A 19,602-nucleotide genomic window follows, 5' to 3' on the forward strand; every position below is an offset into this window, starting at 1 on the left:
AAGCAGCAAGATTAAAAAAAAAAAAAAAATTCAAATACAAAACTGCTTACTAAGCAGAAAGATTTTGCTATCTGTATTTCAAGACCGCACCGGGGATAGCTCAGGAAAAATATAAACAGAAAGGCAAGGCAAGCAATCTAAAAAGTTATCTGTAGCCTGGAATTCACCCCTAAGGATGACAAAGAAATCTTTACCCAGCCTACATTATCCTCAATTAAGCATTTCCTGTGCTTCAAACACCAATGGGATTCTTTGTTCTCTTTCCACGAAAGTTTTTCCTCCTCTCTGGATTGGCATTTCAGACCCGAGTGCCACAATGGTATCCAGTTTTTTGTGTTCTCTTATTAGCCCAAAGATTGATCAAGTCTTTAAGAAAACGTGACAGTTCTGGAGTAACACCCAGTGACCAAGCATGGCGGTTTCATGGTACGCACAAAAGTGACAGAATCCTTCTGAAAAGGGATGAAGGCTTGTGCACATCCCAGACACAAGAATCAGGCGTAGTATCCAAAAGCAGGGCTCACACCCCAGGGGGTTCCAGCTTTCCGCTTGTCACCTTTCCCGAGGACACCCAGGTGCTCCAAGTACCCTGGATATTGTCTCATAAAACTTGAATGCTTCTTTTTTTCTTCCCTGCGTTGTCTCTTGCTCTTCTGGCTTGAAAAGACACTGGTCCTTATATATCCTGATGAAAGGGGTCTATTCAGAGATTGGGGCAGGGAAGGGGGGGAGAGAGGGTGGAAAGGCACTGAAGCTCTCCTAATCATCTCTCCTGGTGGTGGTGGGGGTTGTGTTGTACAGCATAGCTCCAGGGTAACAACCCCTCCCTCCCCCCAACTCAAAGGAGTAAATCATGAGGTAGATATTTTCTTTACCGGTTCTAAGCACTTGTCCTCAGAAATAACCTGACTCAGCTGGATTTACGGTCATTCACATAAGTTCAAGTTTCGGAAAGTCATTACTTGCTCGTGACATGATGGCCGGGTGACTTGCACGTGACTTTTCGGACAATTTAGCATTGTGCAGGCTAATCTGACTTCTTACGCCCAACCTCTTTCGAGTAATTTAACAGCTGAACGCGTCATCCAATGACCTTTTGCAGGCGATACATTCAGTATAAATCTCATTTTGTTTTCATGCTGCCCCCTAGAGATGAATATGAAAAACATTTCCAGTGTTTTCAGATTTTTAGACTTTTCTCTGATTTACGGGCATTTTTATGGTTCGTTTCAGAAAGTGATTTTTTTTTTTTTTTTAATTATTTAATTTGCTTTTAGAAAATTTATAAGGTATTCAAGTCTGTCCCCCTATGTCTTATGATGAAGATAAACTGACCATTTTAGACCTCAAACTCGCAGCCCGCCAGGTACTATTTTGAGGCCCTCGGTATGTTTGTCATAATCACAAAAGTAAAATAAAACAGTTTTTGATCATATGTCTCTTTAGCTATAAATTACAATATTATTATTAAGACTTAGCCAAAAGAAAGATTTATAAACTATAAAGCGTTTTTTACCTCATGCAAAGTTATCATTTCTTTAATAAAACATTAACTATTTTTTTCTGAGACCCTCCAAATCCAAAATGAGGCCCTGCAAAGGGTTCGAGTTTGAGACCACTGCTCTAGACCGACTCCATTCTGTTTATATCAGCTTAACGTTACACTAGAGCAGGGGTAGGCAATTCCGGTCCTTGAGAGACCTGATACAATGGGAAACATTTCTGCATCTTTCTGCCGTGTTTCTTAGCATCTGACAGCATTGCTTGGCACTCAAAGATCTTGGCCGTCTTCGTTTGATTTACGGACATGCTTGGCATCTGACACATCTCTTATCAATGCTGTTTTTGGGGGGGGCATGGATGAGTGCCCACTGGACGTCCTTCACCTCTCTAACTAGCAAATTCACCTCCCTAGCAAGAGAGTTTGACTTCCTGAGGACAGGTCTTTTCTTCCCCTGCTCTCAGGCAGATATTGTATTTCTAATAATAACCCACCTTTAATAATGGCAGGCCCCACTGTTTCAGCATGGAAAAACCCAGTAAAATTTGTCTTAAAAGCCAAATTTAGATTCCTCCATTAATCTCCCCCACCGAATTTGCAGTAACTGGCATTGCTCTAATCCAGAGGTAGGCAATTCCGGTCCTCGAGAGCCAGGTCAGGTTTTTAGGATATCCACAATGAATATGTATGAGATGGATTTGCATGCACTGCCTCCTTGAGATGCAAATCTATCTCATGCATATTTATTGTGGGTATCCTGAAAACCTGACCTGGCTCCGGCTCTCGAGGACCGGAATTGCCTACCCCTGCACTAGAGATTTTTCCTCTCTAGTTATGCCATTGATGCAGCCTCCCGGCGAAACATGGCAACCCCCAGGCATATGTTTCTGTTTTAATTTAAAAAAAACCTTTGCTTTTGTTTCTATTTATTGGTTTGCTGCTTGAACTAATCCATGCCAAGCAAGCAGAAGAGCAAGCCAAAAAAGTGGGAAAGAAAGGGTTTACTGAGGAATTGTCATTTACATCAGTGGTTCCCAACCCTGTCCTGGAGGACCACCAGACCAATCGGGTTTTCAGGATAGCCCTAATGAATATGCATGAGAGAGATTTGCATATAATGGAAATGACAGGCATGCAAATCTGCTTCATGCATATTCATTAGGGCTATCCTGAAAACCCGATTGGCCTGGTGGTCCTCCAGGACAGGGTTGGGAACCACTGATTTACATCATTTCCCTTCCACTTTTACTTTGACTGCAAGCATCAAATGTAACTAAGTAAAAGCAGTAAAAATTGGCAAAATTATTACTTCAGTAAAAGTAGCAAATGCTATCCTGTACTTCTTTACAAGTACCAAAACTTTTACTTAAGTAACATAGTAACATAGTAGATGACGGCAGATAAAGACCCGAATGGTCCATCCAGTCTGCCCAACCTGATTCAATTTAAATTTTTAATTTTTTTCTTCTTAGCTATTTCTGGGCAAGAATCCAAAGCTCTACCCGGTACTGTGCTTGGGTTCCAACTGCCGAAATCTCTGTTAAGACTTACTCCAGCCCATCTACACCCTCCCAGCCATTGAAGCCCTCCCCAGCCCATCCCCCACCAAACGGCCATATACAGACTCAGACCGTGCAAGTCTGCCCAGTACTGGCCTTAGTTTAATTTTTAATATTATTTTCTGATTCTAAATCCTCTGTGTTCATCCCACGCTTCTTTGAACTCAGTCACAGTTTTACTCTCCACCACCTCTCTCGGGAGTGCATTAGTCCTAAAAGGACTAATGTAAAAAGAGTCCTAAGCAATTAGTTGCTTAGGGCTCCTTTTACAAAGTCGCGGTAGAGGTTTCTGCCGTGGGACAGCGAGGTAAATGCTCCGACGCTCATAGGAATTCTATGAGTGTCAAAGCATTTAGCTCACCGGTCCATGGTAAAAGCCGGCGTTATACAACACTGTCAACTAAGGCGTAACATGAGGAAATACTTTTTCACAGATGGTGGTGGGAACAAAAAACAAACAGTGCTAGAATTGAAAAACAGGTTGAGATCATCGCAGAGGATCCCTTTAAAGCACAGGTGTCAAAGTCAGTCCTCGAGGGCCGCAATCCAGTCGGGTTTTCAGGATTTCCCCAATGAATATGTCTTGAAAGCAGTGCATGCAAATAGATCTCATGCATATTCATAGGGGAAATCCTGAAAACCCGACTGGATTGCAGCCCTTGAGGAGGGACTTTGACACCCCTGCTTTAAAGAAAGAGGACGGAATCAAAAGCAAAAGCTAAATGACCTTCAAACCTGACACAGGGCTTAGAGAGGTGCATCTTGCATGAAGCAAGAGGTATAACGTTAGCCACCTTGCTGGGCAGTCTGGATGGACTTCATCTGCCGTTATATTCATTTTGCTTATAATATTATTAGTGTAAGCCAGGGGTAGGGAACTCCGGTCCTCGAGAGCCGTATTCCAGTCGGGTTTTCAGGATTTCCTCAATGAATATGCATTGAAAGCAGTGCATGCAAACAGATCTCATGCATAGTCACTGGGGAAATCCTGAAAACCCGACTGGAATACGGCTCTCGAGGACCGGAGTTCCCTACCCCTGGTGTAAGCCATGAACAAAAAAAAACCCCACAAACCCTATTTCTTTCCTTTCTAAAAGTTTTGTCTGCAATGCGGCACTTGCACAAAGGCCAAAGGCCAAAACCAGAGAACAAAGACTGTGATCCCATATCCCACCCTTTACCTGAGTTTTTCCTCACTGGGTGAGGGGCTGGCGGGGCTCATGCTCTCAGATCACATAAATATATGCAGCATACATATCTAACCAGGCAGACAAGATGCAAAAAGCAGTCCTATCTTTGCTCGGTTAGATATACAGGCACTGGCAGAAAATAACATTAAAGATTGAACTAGGCCAGTTACTGGGCAGACTTGTACGGTCTGTGTCTGTGTATGGCCGTTTGGAGGAGGATGGGCAGGGGAGGGCTTCAATGGCTGGGAGGGTGTAGATGGGCTGGAGTAAGTCTTAACAGAGATTTCGGCAGTTGGAACCCAAGCACAGTACCGGGTAAAGCTTTGGATTCTCGCCCAGAAATAGCTAAGAAGAAAAAAATAAAAAATAAAAAAATTTTAAATTGAATCAGGTTGGGCAGACTGGATGGACCATTCGGGTCTTTATCTGCCGTCATCTACTATGTTACTATGTTACTATGTCAAGGACCGAAATATTCACTAAGAATAGTCATACTGGATCAGATCAGTATCCTGTTTTCACATTGGCCAATCCAAAGTTGCAAGCACCTGACAGAAGCCCAGATAGTGGCAACATTCCGGAACCCCAAAGAGTATCAAGATCCCATAGTACTGATCCCAGGACAAGCAGTGGCTTCCCTTGTGTCTGTCTCAGTAGAAAACTATGGACTTTTCCTCCAGGAACATATCCAAACCTTTTTTTTTTTAAACCCAGCTATGCTAACCACTGTTACCACATACTCCGGCAATGAGTTCCAGAGCTTATCTATCTATAATAATGCGGTGCTGGCTTTAAAACCCCCGACTGCCATGGGTCCACTATCACCCAAGTACTTTCTAGCAGCGCTCTCCTTCAGCGCCCTGAGGTTGTGGGTTCAAACCCACGCTGATGCTTGTGACCCTGGGCAAGTCACTTAATCCCCCCATTGTCCCAGGTACATTAGATAGATTGTGAACCCACCAGGGCAGACAGAGTACTTGAATAAATTCATGTTAAACCATTCTGAGCTTCCCTGTGAGAACAGTATAGAAAACTGAATAAATAAATAAAATATCAAATTTTCAACAAACATTAAAACAACCAACAGGGGCCCTGACGGTGTGGGGGGGTTGTTGGTTTTTTTTTAAATCCAGATATAGAACCATGTATGTGTGAACCCTAGAAACTAGGCTCCATTAGTACTGCATTAAACTTTTCATTTTAAAATGCAGTGTGGCAAAATTGTGGAATATTCTGGTATAAGTGTAAATGAATCGCTCATACCAAAAGGAAAATGTAGGGGGGCTGCTTTAAGGAGGTTTGTAAATGGTTGCGCAATCTTAAACCTGCCCTAAAACATTTTTTACAATTTTTTTTAAAAATAACTTTATTTTTATATACCGCAATACCACAAATAATTCAGAGCGGTTATTACAAAAAAAAAACTTACATTAGCTGTTTATTACCCTAAGCTAGCCCTGATTTTGAATAAGTCACACTGAAAAGAAACAGAACACACTGCCTGGAGTTCTGGGATGTCTGGTACTGCTGTTCAAGCATTCACTGTGTTTGTGAATGGGTTTTGGGGTGAGGGAGTTAGCACCCATCGCTTAATAGTGACAGCAACTGGCAAGACTCAGGGGGGGGGGCACACAGAAGCTCCTGCCAAAGGTCCATCGCTCCTTCCGCTGCACTAGGTGAGGTAGGGGAGTGGTTTATAAAGTGGAGGTAAACCCCAGATTTGAACAATCTAATCTAATCTAATCTAAGCCTTAAATTTATATACCGCGTCATCTCCACGGAGGTGGAGCTCGGCACGGTTTACAAGCTAAGAAATATAATAAGAGGGAGGGGGGAAGGATTTACATGAGCGTATATAAATAGAGGGAAGAGAAGGGGGGGGAAAAAGTATTATATATTAGAGAAAAGCCAGGTTTTCAGTTGTTTGTGGAATAATTGAAGGGAGCCCAGGTTCCGTAGCGGGATAGTGAGGTTGTTCCAAAGACCTGTGATTTTGAAGAGAAGGGATTTTCCCAGTTTGCCAGGATGGAGAATGCCGTGTAGAGAGGGGAAGGATAGATTATGTCTGTGGGCGGATCTGATGGCAACTGGCCTCAAGGCGTTAAAGGAGATTGGGATTAGGGGAGGGAGGATGCCGTGGATGATCTTGAAAGCCAGGCAGAAGCATTTGAAGTGAATTCTGGGAAGCACTGGGAGCCAGTGGAGATTGGCCAGGAGTGGGGAGAGCAAAGTCTCATGGCACTGCAAGCTCAGAGGATGTGTCTGATTATGCTGAAAGCCCAAAGGCAGAAGAGGAGGAGGAAATTGCTAGGCCAAAAAATGAAATCAATCACTCTGGTCATGCATTAGCTCTGACTTGGAAGGCAAGTTGAGTTAGCAAGGGAAGCATCAATGGACAACACGTTTCTTATACAAAATTCTAGAATTTCTGGAGGATTCCTTCAGTCCTTTACAAAAAAGAACTGTTACTAAGTAGCCATAGGCCCTTCCAATCTCTATACTATGAGGGGCATAATCGAAAGGGACGTCTAAGTCCGTTTGGATCCAACTCGCAAGTCGTCCAAAGTAAAAAAACATTTTCAAAAAATACATCCAAAATTTTTTTTCTTTCGAAAATCGTCTAACTATACGTCCTGCCGATCTGATCGTCCAAGTTGCTAAATCGTCCATCTTTATAGCACATTTTCATCCAACTTATTGTCCAAGCCCAAAACGCCTAGAACAAGCCCTGTTGGACATGGGAGGGGTCTGCAAAGTGATGGACTGAACACCCAGACATGGCACCTAAATAGTGGGGTACCTTACAGGGCACTGCTGTGAACTTCACAAAAAGGGTGCCTTGTCTTCTCCTCCCTACAGCTCCCTTATAGGTTATGGTGAGCCCCCCAAACCACTTCCAGAATCCCCTAGACCCACTTATCTACCACCCCAATAGTCCTTATGGCTGCAGGAGCCACTTATATGCCAGTAAAAAAAGGGTTTTGAGGGTGCATAGGGGAGTGCACGTGTTTAAGTATCATACAGTGATTACAGGGGCTTATGGGCACGAGTCCTCCTCTCCATGAGTCCCTAACCCACCCTCAAGACGGCTTAAGCCGCCTCTGTGCTGGACGACTAGGCTTTCCTATGCCAGGCTGCCAGGTGATGATGGTCTGGAGGCTGAATTTTAAAGGTGTGATTAATATTTTTATGGGGGTGGGGGTGGAGTCGGTGATCACTGGGGTAGGGTGTGGGGGTCTGTTTTATGCATTTGCAGTGCTTATCTGGTGACTTTAGGTGGGTTTTTGTGACTTAGACCATGTTTTACATCCAAGTTCCGTCGATCCTGGGCTGTATAACTTTCGGTTATACATGCTGTACGACTAAGTCTAAGCTGGCCCACGTCCCGCCCAACTCCAGCCCTCGACACTCCTCCCGAAATGCCCCGTTTAGCTTTGGTTGTTCAGCATCACTATGAAACATAGAAACATAGAATATGACAGCAGAAAAGGGCTGTAGCCCATCAAGTCTGCCCACGCTAAAGACCCACCCCCAGACTTCACCCGGCTAGAGATCCCACATACATATCCCATTTCTTTTTGAAATCGAGCACGCTGCTGGCGTTAATCACCTGCAATGGAAGTTCATTCCAATGATCGACTACCCTTTCGGTGAAGAAATACTTCCTGGTGTGGCCATGAAATTGCCCACCTTTGATTTTCAGCGGATGACCTCTTGTGGTTGAAGGTCCTTTAAGAAAGAAGATATCGTCTTCCACCTCGATGCGGCCCGTGATATATTTAAAAGTCTCAATCATGTCCCCCCCTCTCTCTACGTTCCTCGAGCGAGTATAGTTGCAGTTTATTCAGTCTTTCCTCATATGGGAGGTTCTTGAGTCCCGAGACCATCCTGGTGGTAATTCGCTGAACCAACTCGATTCTCCGCACATCTTTTTGATAATGTGGTCTCCAGAATTGAACACAATATTCAAGATGAGGTCTCACCATGGATCTGTACAGGGGCATTATGACTTCGGGCCTCCGGCTGACGAAACCTCTACGGATGCATCCCACCATTTGTCTAGCCTTGGATGCAGCTTTCTCCACCTGCTTGGCAGTTTTCATATCTGCACTAATGATTACTCCCAAATCACGTTCTTCCCTAGTCCTGAAGGACTAGGTCGTTTAGAAATCCACCCAAAACCCGTTTTTCATATCGGCACTTGGACGTATTTGGACAATGTTCGTCCAAGTGCTGACTTAGGCCGGTTTTTGGACGTTTTTCTCTTTCGATTATGAGCCCCTATGTATCTGCAAGCACATAAGAAAACCCTATCATTATCTGATTAAATGCAAGACCAATTTAGAGTAGAGTCGGCCAGTGACTAGCCTGGACCTCGCATTCAGCTACGACACCAGACTAATAGCTTTGTTTGAGAAAGCAGAAGGGGTGCCTTTGCAGATCAGGAATGCACTCCTGCGGCTTGAAGCAGCCACAAAACAGCTCTGGTGTTCAGGATGCCCACAATTAATATTCATGAAATAGGTTTGCATGCGTCCAGTTTAAAACCAAGGTTAAATCTACAGAGCTTGGACATCCTGAAAAATCGGACTGCGGTCATCCCAGCTGCCATTACTGTCAATAACATGGTAGCACTCAAAACAAATGAACAAATAAATGGTTCCAGGATAAAAGTCCTATTGAAGAAAGCTAAGCCACCAGGTTGGGTCCATTAAATGATGTCAGAGACTATCTTGAGAGAGTCTTGCTTGCTTTCTTAGCTATTTGTTAACTGTGATTAGAGAATGACATGGGGACAAATTTTTCTCCGTCCCCGCAGAAACTCGTTGTCCCGTTCCAGCGAGTTCTTTTGCTGTCCCTGCCCCATTCCCGCAAGCTCTGTCCTCATCGGTGTCAGGTCAAAAGCGCACCGGGACAAAGGCACGCCCAGACAATTGAGCGCAATGTGGAGGCGCGCACCGCAGAAAATTACTGTTTTTACGGCTCCGACGGGGGTGTGTGTGTGGGGGGAACCCTCCCACTTTACTTAACAGAGATCGCGCCGCATTGTGGGGGCGTTGTGGGGGGTTGTAACCCCCCACATTTTACTGAAAACTTCACTTTTTCCCTGTTTTTAGGGAAAAAGTTAAGTTTACAGTAAAATGTGGAGGGTTACAACCCCCAAACCCCCCACAACGCCGGCGCGATCTCTATTAAGTAAACTGGGGGGGGCTCCCCAACAAAAACCCCGTTGGAGCCCCAAAAACTGTAATTTTCTTCATAGACAACCCCGCGAAAGATAAAGGCGCGCGCCGACAACTGGATGCGCGCGCCTTTATCTTTCGCAGGGTTGTCTATGAACCGTCCTCATCCGCACAAGCCTCAAACACTTTAAAATCATAAGTGTTCAAGGCCTGAGCGGTTAAGGCAGGGCTTTACAGGAATGGGGCAGGGACAGACAGTGACAAAACTTGCGAGGACGGGACAGGGAAATTGAGTTCCTGCAGGGACGGGGCCAAATTTGTCCCCGTATCATCCTCTAAACTGCACCACTCTAGAAATCAAAATGTCGTAAAAGTAAGCCAAGTAAAGGACAATCAAACCATTGTGACATCACTGATGAGGTTGGCTCTTACTGGTGGAATGAGGCATTATGATGTCACAATACCAGCTCTGGTTATCAGAGGCTGAAACTTTTCACACTATTTATTTATTCAATTTTCTATACTGTTCTCCCAAGTAGAGAAAGACACGGGGACAAATTTTTCCCCGTCCCCATAGCAACTCATTTTCCCATCCAGGCGAGTTCTTTTCCTATCCCTGCGCATTTGTGCAAGCTCCGTCCTCATCTGCACGAGCCTCAAACACTTTCAAATGCCTGAATGGTTAAGGCAGGGACAGTGACAAAACTCGCGAGGACGGGATGGGGAAAAATTTATCCCCGTGTCATTCTCTAATTGTGATGATCAAACCTAGAAGGTAACCCTCTTTCTTCCGTGTATGTAGATCTCGACATGCTGTTGCTTGCCAAGAAACACCACTACCTACCCACGCATTTTATCTAATTCCATAGTTCCTGACACAGCCAGACCCCCAAAAGCAAAAATTAATGCACAATCTAATCACAGATCTGTCCATTCTGTAGACCCAGAAAGGTCATTGGCCCCTTGCTTCCGTCCCGTGCCGCACACGCCAAGGCAGGATGTGGCCGACTTGCCAGGATGTGATTCAATGTCCTGTTTTTGAACACTGAACACAGCCAGCAATTTACACATCAGAATCTTGAACTGACCCCCAAGCGCTGCGAGATGAAGGCCAAGACAAGAAAGCAAAATTATTCTTGTGCCCTCTTAAGATTAATCGTCAACCAAGCACAGTTTAAAGGTCATACAAGCGTCATTACTGTAAGCAGATTTTTTTTTATTTTTTTTCCCAGAAAGACTTGATGACCTATCGTGTTGGAATGAATTTTTCCTCAGTTCTTTAACAAGTTTCGTGAGTCAGTATGAGTCAGATTTATACACACAATGCTTTCATGTAAAGAACCAGCTTCATTCTTTAGTGTTTGATGGGTTTTTTTTGGGGGGGGGTTGTTTTTTTTTTAATTCCCGTATAGAAATTCAAGCAGTTTTGTCTTCAGAAGTGACAAGGTCATTTCGCAACTCTGCTGCTCAAAGCCAATTTCACTTCCCCAAAGACAAAACAGAAGTTTATAAACTCAATGGGAGAAAACCATGCCCCCTACGGAAATTTAAATTAAAAAAAAAAGGCAGAAACCAATGCTGACAATTTTCTTTTTTTTTTTGTTCAGAAAATTTTATTAATTTTGTAGAAAAGAAAATATTACAAACAGTGTAACCACTTCCAAAAGGGAAGCAGATGGTAGCAAATATTAACACATGCCAAGTATATCAAATTGCATAAAAATAGGTTTATTCTGCTATTTCTGGGTACAAATTAAACATCACAAAATCAGAAATTTTACCGTTAAATTGCATTGATGCACATTCTGAAGTTATTAAGGCTTTATATGGTTCCCCAACAAAATCAAAATACCTCGGATTATATTTTGGACCCTCTAATGAATCCACCTTACAACTTAATACCGAATTTCTCATCTCTACCATTCAAACTTGCACTAGGAAATGGTCCCCTCTTAATTTTTCTTGGTGGGGCAGACTCTCCACTATCTGCATGATGATCACCCCTAAAATTAATTATATCCTCAGAACGTTACCCATTCTCTTACCACAATTTTCTAACATGCACGACGTACCCACTAGGTAGACCCCCCCCTACTTTCCACCCCACTGGGAGCAGATCGGGACATCCACAAAACCACACTAGGACCAAGAATTGGTGGAGCTCAGATCCTGAGGGTGACAGGCTCAGAATTTGGCTTAAGAAGGAGTCCACAGCGGTGACTCCTGTTCAGACAGCATCTAACGGGCTAGTTAGACACAGAGACCCCTGCCTTTGAAAGCTGCCCTCCCTCTGAGAGGTTAATTATAAATAGGTTAGTACCACTGGGTGACTATTTAGATATTTATTCATTTTATATTTCTAACCCGTTGCTCCCAAAGAGCTAAGAACGGGTTACAGGTTAAACATACATAGGCCTAGATTCACTAACCTCACGGATCCGATGCGTGGGTGATCCGATCCGTGAGGTGGCCTGGCAACAATTCAAAACGCGTCCGCAGTCAAATTAGGCCGATCGGAGGCATGCCCCTAACCGACCACACGGATCGCTGAACAGCGATCCTGATGCATGGGCAGACTGTTTTCTTTGCCTGTAGATGGTCTGCGCATGCGCTTTCTGTGTTTTTTTTTTTTTTTTAACTTTTTTACTCGCCAGCCTGTGTTTTTAACCCATGAGTTTAAAATAGGCTGCACTGCTTAACAGAACATGCCTTGGTGCAGCCCCGCTTTAAACCCACGGGTTAAAACCACAGAGTCGGGGCGGCAAGAGCAGGAGAGTCGGGGCAGAGAGCAGGGTTTTTGCAGTAATATTGAATAAAATAAATTATAATTAAAATGATTGGGGGTTGACAAACTGAAAAGTACTAACTGGAACAGTGGGAGAAGGGGGGACAGGGGAGTGAAAAATACATTAAGATTGAAAATTTTAAAAAGTGGGGGCGGGGAAGGAGAATACAGTAGGATGGCTTCTAAGGAAGTGTTTGCCATTCTCTGCTGGTTAGGTCTCATCTCAAGCGTTGTAAGCATACTTAAAGATGGTAGTTTTTACTTTTAAGCTGTCTGGTCCCTTGCAGCCGCACGGCGGCTCCTCCCGCACGGAAACGGGAGGAGGCCCTCCCTTCCTCAGCCCTGCGCGCCTTCAGCTGGCCACGGCTTCACAGCGGCCTGAAAGATGTATGAGTGCGGATATGTGGTGCAGTAGCGGTATTTCTCTCCCCCTCCACGTCGTACCTTACCGGAATTTTTTTTTGTGTAAAAGTGCCCAGCGGCTTCTCTCAGGATCCCTGCCTGCCTCCCTTAGTCCCTTGCCGCCCCCTTTCCGCGGTCCCAACAAACGTCCTTACTCCATCAGGGGCCACAGCACTGTGTCAGGCAGAGCAAATCAGGGCAGTAGCAGGCCGCGAAGCAGCGTGTTTACAGTGCTGCAGCCCCTGCTGGAGTAAGGACGTTTGTCGGGAACTGTCACGCCGCTGGAGGCGACGGAGAGGGCAGGGGGTGCTAGCGGCCGGCAGCCGCCGCTCCGAGGCCAGACCGTAAGCCGCGCATGAGCATTTCCTAGCTACAGCTCACGGAAAACGGACGCACGCATAGGAAGTGCGCATGCGCGGCTTACCATTTTATTATATTAGATATAGTTTACCGGTTACAATTTACCCTGGTTATTCTTACGGCGCAACTTTTCCAGTAAAAGTTTTATCCTAATTGACACACACTGCTTTCGAACACATAGTCCTGGAGGGCGAGTTTGAAAAAGGGAGAATAATCTGTAAGCATATAATTGGAGGTCTGAGTATTAGATTCAGCAGCAGAAATAACAGAGGTAAGTTATGTGGGCATAGATAAACCAATGTAACTGGAACAAATGTTATTTATCAAATTAATTCGCCCCCGAACTCCCCAAGGAGCCCAGAATGGGTTACATAACATAGAAACATAGAAAAATGACGGCAGAAAAGGGCCAAAGCCCATCAAGTCTGCCCACTCCAGTGACCCTTCCCCCATGAGTTTGCTCACCAACCTCCTGCCCTTACCTAATTAGAGATCCCTAACCATGTAAACCGTGTCGAGCTCCATCTGCGGAGATGATGCGGTATATAAACCCAAGATTTAGATTAGATTAGATTAGATTAGATTAGATCCCACATGAATATCCCATTTATTTTTGAAATCTGCCACGCTGTTGGCCTCAATCACCTGCCGTGGGGGTTCATTCCAATGATCGACCACCCTCTCAGTGAAGAAATACTTTCTGGAGTCACCATGAAATTTCCCTCCCCTGATTTTCAGCGGATGCCCTCTGGTGGACGAAGGTCCCATAAGACGAAAGATATCCTCTTCCACCTCGATACGACCCGTGATATATTTAAATGTCTCAATCATGTCCCCTCTCTCTCTTCGTTCCTCAAGTGAGTACAGCTGCAATCTATTCAGCCTTACTTCATAAGGGAGATCCTTGAGCCCCGAGACCATCCTGGTGGCCATCCACTGAACTGACTCAACTCTCAGCACATCTTTCCGGTAATGTGGTCTCCAGAATTGAACACAATATTCCAAATGAGGTCTCACCATGGACCTGTACAGTGGCATCATGACCTCTGGCATCCTGCTGATAAAACCTCTACGGATACAACCCATCATTTGCCTTGCCTTGGAGGAAGCCTTTTCCACTTGATAACATACATACCAATTAGCAAACAAGACATAACAATTTACAACAAGGAACAGAAGACTAAGGCAGTCTCCAAGACCTTTCTCTGTGATTTGTTCCATTAGTTAGTGCAAGGGTTCCAACGGCCACACCTCAAATACGGTGTGCAGTGTTGGGTGCAGTATCTCAAATAAGATATAGCGGAAGTAGAAAAGGTGTAGAAAAGGGCAACGGAAATGATAAAAGGGATGGGATGACTTCCCTATGAGGAAAGTCTAAAGCAGCTAGGGCTCTTCAGCTTGCAGAGCAGACGGCTCATGGGTGATATGATAGAGGTCTATAAAATAATGCGTGAAGTGGAAAGGGTAGATGTGGAAATGCTTGTTCACTCTTTCCAAAAATACTAGGGCTAGGGGGACATGCAATGAAGCTACTAAGGTGGTAGATTTCAAACAAACCAGAGAAAATATTTCTTCACTCCGTGTGTAATTAAACTCTGGAATTGGTTGCCGGCTAATGTGGTGGAAGTGGGTAGCTTAGCAGGGTTTTAAAAAGGTTTGGATAATTTCCTAAAACAAAAGTTCACAAGCCATTATTGAGATGATTTTGAGGAAATCCACTGCTTATTCCTAGGATAAGCAGCATAAAATCTGTTTTACTCCTTAGGATCTTGCTAGGTACTTGTGATCTGAGATGGCCACTATTGGAAACAGGATACTGGACTTGATGGACCTTCAGTCTGTCCTAATAGGGTAAGTTTTATGTTCTTATATGAGCCAAGTATAAGACAGTCAAGCCATCATGACATCACTGATGAGGCTGGCTTTAAGGCATTGGTGGAATGAGGCATTATGACATCACAATCTGAGCTCTAGAATGTTGCTACTCTTTGGGTTTCTGCCAGGTACTTGGGTTGGCCACTGTTGCAAACAGGATACTGGGCTTGATGGACCTTCAGTCTGTTCCAGTATGACAACTCATGTTCTTATGTAACACTTCTGTGCTAATAAGTGCCATTGAGCCTGTCTGTTTCCATGTGAATGCCTCCTTACTGTTATGCACTATGCCACTTAAATGTGCCCCTACAGAATAGTGCTCAATCACTTTGTTGACACTTATGAGTGCAAAGTATACATTTACCTGTGAAAATGTTGGTATTCTGTACATTTACGCATGCAAGGGATGTGTAAATGCGGCAACTAGTTATAGAATTGCCCTCATGTCTTATCCAACTCTGTTGTTTATTTTGTCTTCCCCTTCATAATCTACTATCCCCAACATTCCTTACCAACCAGCTTCGTAATAATCTAAATAACGTACATACACTAGGAGGAGTCTTTTCTGGAAGAGTAACACTGAATTGGATTTGGATTTACTACCAGCACAAGACCTAATTTAAAACAAGTAAAATAAAAATACAGTATTCAAGGTATTTTCTATTCAATGTGAATATTTAGTTTCCAGTGCACTTCCAGGATTTCCCAGCTCATTGTTGCCCTCTAGAGTAAAATCCACTAGAAAATATCCATCCATTTTATTTGCAATGGTAGTTCAAAACAAACTCGGCTATCAACAATATTTTAATCCTTAAAACAAGAGCTTTTGCCTACTTGACACGTCTCCCCCCCCCCCCCCCTTCTGCATAAAGCACATTGGCTGCCTTTCGAGCACCAAATTAGTTATAAAATTCTCCTTTTAACCTTCAAAACCCGTTTATATAATCAGCCAGAATTTATTAATAAACTACTTTTTCCATACGGCCCGTCCAGATCTCTCCGTTCTGCAGCCCAAAATCTCCTTAACATTCCGTCCTTAAAATATATTAACACTTTAAGATTCAATAATTTTGCAGTGACAGCACCTTCCCTTTGGAATTCCATTCCTAATTACATAAGGGAAGAAACTTCCGTAGGCCCCTTTCAAGATTCAGTTGAAGACGTTCCTATTCGTAGACGCTTTTGAGACATAACTGCCCTCATTAGGGCAACAATCTCATTGTTGTTTTTCAGGTCAACCCTCTCCCTATTGTTCTTCCGTTACTTGTTGTAGTTCTCCCCTTTTCCCTTTACTTCTGTTTGTCTGGTGCAGGGGTAGGCAATTCCGGTCCGCGAGAGCCGGAGCCAGGTCAGGTTTTCAGGATCTCCACAATGAATATGTATGAGATGGATTTGCTTGCACTGCCTCCTTGAGATGCAAATCTATCTCATGCATATTTATTGTGGATATCCTGAAAACCTGACCTGGCTCTCGAGGACCGGAATTGCCTACCCTTGGTCTGGTGTATGTATTTTTGTTTTTACTAACCAATCCCTAGTAATGATATGCTCTGTTTTTAATCATTTGTTTTTCTGCCATTGTATGCCGATAATGAATTTTATTGCACACCGCTCTGAATTTTAGATGAAGCGGTATAACAAATTTTTAATAAACCTTGAAACCTTGATGATACAACTCTGGGACTAACAGAGAGAAAAAGTGCGTACAAAGTCCATTTCCTATTTCAGTGGATCTCAAATTGTGTGCCATGGCACACTAGTGTGCCTCTTGAGATTTTAGGTGTGCCGTGACACACTGGGGAGGAGGAGAGGCACCGGCTGACTACCTACAGGAGGCGCTTCTTGCGGCAAGAGGCACGTCCTGTAGGCAATCGGCCGGCACCTCTCCTTCTCTCCATCCCTCTTCCCTGCTGTCACCCTCCCACTGGCGGCTCACAGCCCGTCTGAAGGGCCTTCGCGCATTCGTGGACATCGACGTGATGACATCACAGCAACGTTCGTGCTCTTCCTGATGCCTCGAGCCACAGCCACTATGTTTAGTGTGCCGCGGCTCGACAAAGTTTGCGGAACACTGCCCTATTTGGATCTAGTTAAGAAAATAAAAAAGGACTTTTTAAAAATTATTATTATTATTATTACATGTACTGCAGAGAGAAGGCTTCCGGGTCAGCAACTGGTCATGGGTAGGAGCAGCGGCCCGCAGCTTTGTGAAGAAAACCAAGTGCGGCTGAAAAGCAGCAGGAGGAGGGAACCGACCAGAACACAGGTACATACCTGCAAGAGGGGGGGGGGGGCATGAACTTGGGACACAGAATGGAGGGAGAGGGACGCGTTGGGATGCGGAAGGGAGGAAAAAAAGACCACGTAGAGCCATTTTGTGCATTGGAAGCTAGAACTATGTAATAGTCTCTGAAACTGCTTGGGTGGTTTTATCTGGCATAATTTGCTTAGTTCTTGAAAGGGAAACCAGTAACATTTCTTTTTTGAAAATTAGCTGTTGCATAGCATACCTAGGGGCCTTTACTAAAGTATGTTAACCACTTAGGCCCCAATGCTCAAAACGTACTGTCTCTCTAATGTTTGTGGCTAAACCAGTTCTAACCGGTTTAGCATACAAGCATTATGTTCTGTGTTACCTATTGAAGCATTTTAGATTCTCTGATCGTCACACTCGTGAAGTAGCTCTCTATTTTCATTTCCATCTCACGGGTTTAGGAATCGCGACTTCGGTTATTCACTAGTTTCCAAATCCTGACCCACCCCCGCCTCCCAGACCTCTCCACACTGTACCTGGTGGCCTAGCGGTGAAGTGGGCAGGAGCGATCTTCCTACCCCCCTGCCCCGTGCAGAGCCGTCAACAAAAATGGCTGCCATGAGCTCCTGCTGTAGTCTCGTGAGACCAAGGGAACTCGCGAGAGCCATTTTCGTTGATGGTTCTGAAGGGGGCAGGAGCGTAGGAAGATTGCTCCCGCCCCGCTTCATCGCCAGGCCACCAGGTAAGGTGTGGAAAGGTCTAGGAGGCAGGAGGGTGGCGGGGTTCGGTCAGAGTCGGACCTAAAAGTTATCCGTGATGTTTCCATATTCGTGGGCCGACTCTGCCCCCTATGCCCCGCGAATACGGAGGGAGAAGTGTATAAGAGATTTTTTTCAAAAGAACTCTGTCCTATTAAGCAGGTAAATGGAGTAAAAACTTAAGTGGGTTAATTGTGGTTTCTCGCTCCTACCAAGATTTTAAAAAAACATTTAAGAACTTATCTAATTTGTCTAATGTTTTATTGATTAATCTGAAATTAATGTACTTGATGTATTATCGTTGTTTAGTACAGCTTTTTTCTTATTGTAAACCGCATAGAACTGAGAACTGCTGCAGTATAAAAATAAAGTTATTATTATTGAAAGCTGCTTCCAAGAGATGCTAAACATGTATGCCTCTTAGATAATTTTTAAGCGGTTTATCAAATTTTAATAAACTTTATATCCCAAAGTTGTTGTGAACTGTACAGAGGAATCACTTTATTTTTATTTTATTTATTCAATTTTCTATACTGTTCTCCGAGGGGATCTCAGAATGGTTTACATGAATTTAGATACTCAAGCTCGCAATCTATCTAATATACCTGGGGCAATGGGGGGATTAAGTGACTTGCCCAGGGTCACAAGGAGCAGCGTGGGTTTGAACCCACAACCTCAGGGTGCTGAGGCTGTAGCTTTAACCACTGCGCCACTCTAGAAATCAAAAAATAGTAAAAGTAAGCCAAGTCTTGGACAATCAAGCCATTGTGACATCACTGATGAGGTTGGCTCTTAGGCATTGGTGGAATGAGGCATTGTGATGTCACAATACCAGCTCTGGTTATCAGAGGCTGAAACTTTTCACACTATTTATTCAATTTTCTATACCGTTCTCCCAGGAGAGCTCAGAACGGTTTACATGAATTTATTCAGGTACTCAAGCATTTTCCCTGTCTGTCCCGGTGGGCTCACAATCTATCTAATGTGCCCGGGGTAATGGGGGGATTAAGTGACTTGTCCAGGGTCACAAGGCCCAGCGTCGGTTTGAACCCACAACCTCAGGGTGCTGAGGCCATAGCTTTAACCACTGTGCCACACTCTCACCAGTCTCGTGCACAATCCCGTTTCTACAACTCCAATGCTTGACTGCCATCTTCTGGAAGATTTTTGCCCTAAAACCCACTTTTTGAGACAGCCTTCAACTCGTAACCCCTACCCCCCTCTGCTGACCACCCTAGCTAGTAGTTTAACCATTCCCTCTAACTGTAACCCCTACCCTGGCATCCTGTTTTTGTCTGTCCTCATCGTTAAGATTGTAAGCTCATTCAAGCAGGGACTGTCTCCTTCGTGACTCTGTACACTGCTGCATATGTTTGGTAGCACTTTAGAAATAATAGTAGCAGTACTAAAGCGAATCAGGATTTTGCAAGCTGCAGAAACCACAAAATCTGGATTTAAAAAAAAAAAAAAAGTTAAAAGCTAGGACAATTGAGAAACACACACCCACTCAGAAATTTGCAAACCAAACAACCCACAACCAGTATAAACAAGCAAAGAAAAGCAACGACTGTTTATTCTACCCTCTAGCTTCAGAATGTGCATTAAGGCAGTCCTGATGCACATCCTGCCTCCCTGATGAGATATTTGCATAATGACTCACATGGGTAACGATCTAATGAACCCTGCAGACAGAATTTGCATACTAAATGTGATTACAGTACTTTCATTTTCTTGT

General features: G+C 44.1%; 1 protein-coding gene across 2 annotated transcripts in view; it reads right to left on the reverse strand.

Moving 5' to 3' along the window:
* Positions 1-19,602, reverse strand: part of SSH1 (slingshot protein phosphatase 1) — a 150,101-nt gene that overhangs the window by 119,710 nt on the left and 10,789 nt on the right. The window lies entirely within an intron of this gene.

This window comes from Geotrypetes seraphini, chromosome 8, assembly GCF_902459505.1.
Source record: "Geotrypetes seraphini chromosome 8, aGeoSer1.1, whole genome shotgun sequence".
Classification (NCBI taxonomy): Eukaryota; Metazoa; Chordata; class Amphibia; order Gymnophiona; family Dermophiidae; genus Geotrypetes; species Geotrypetes seraphini.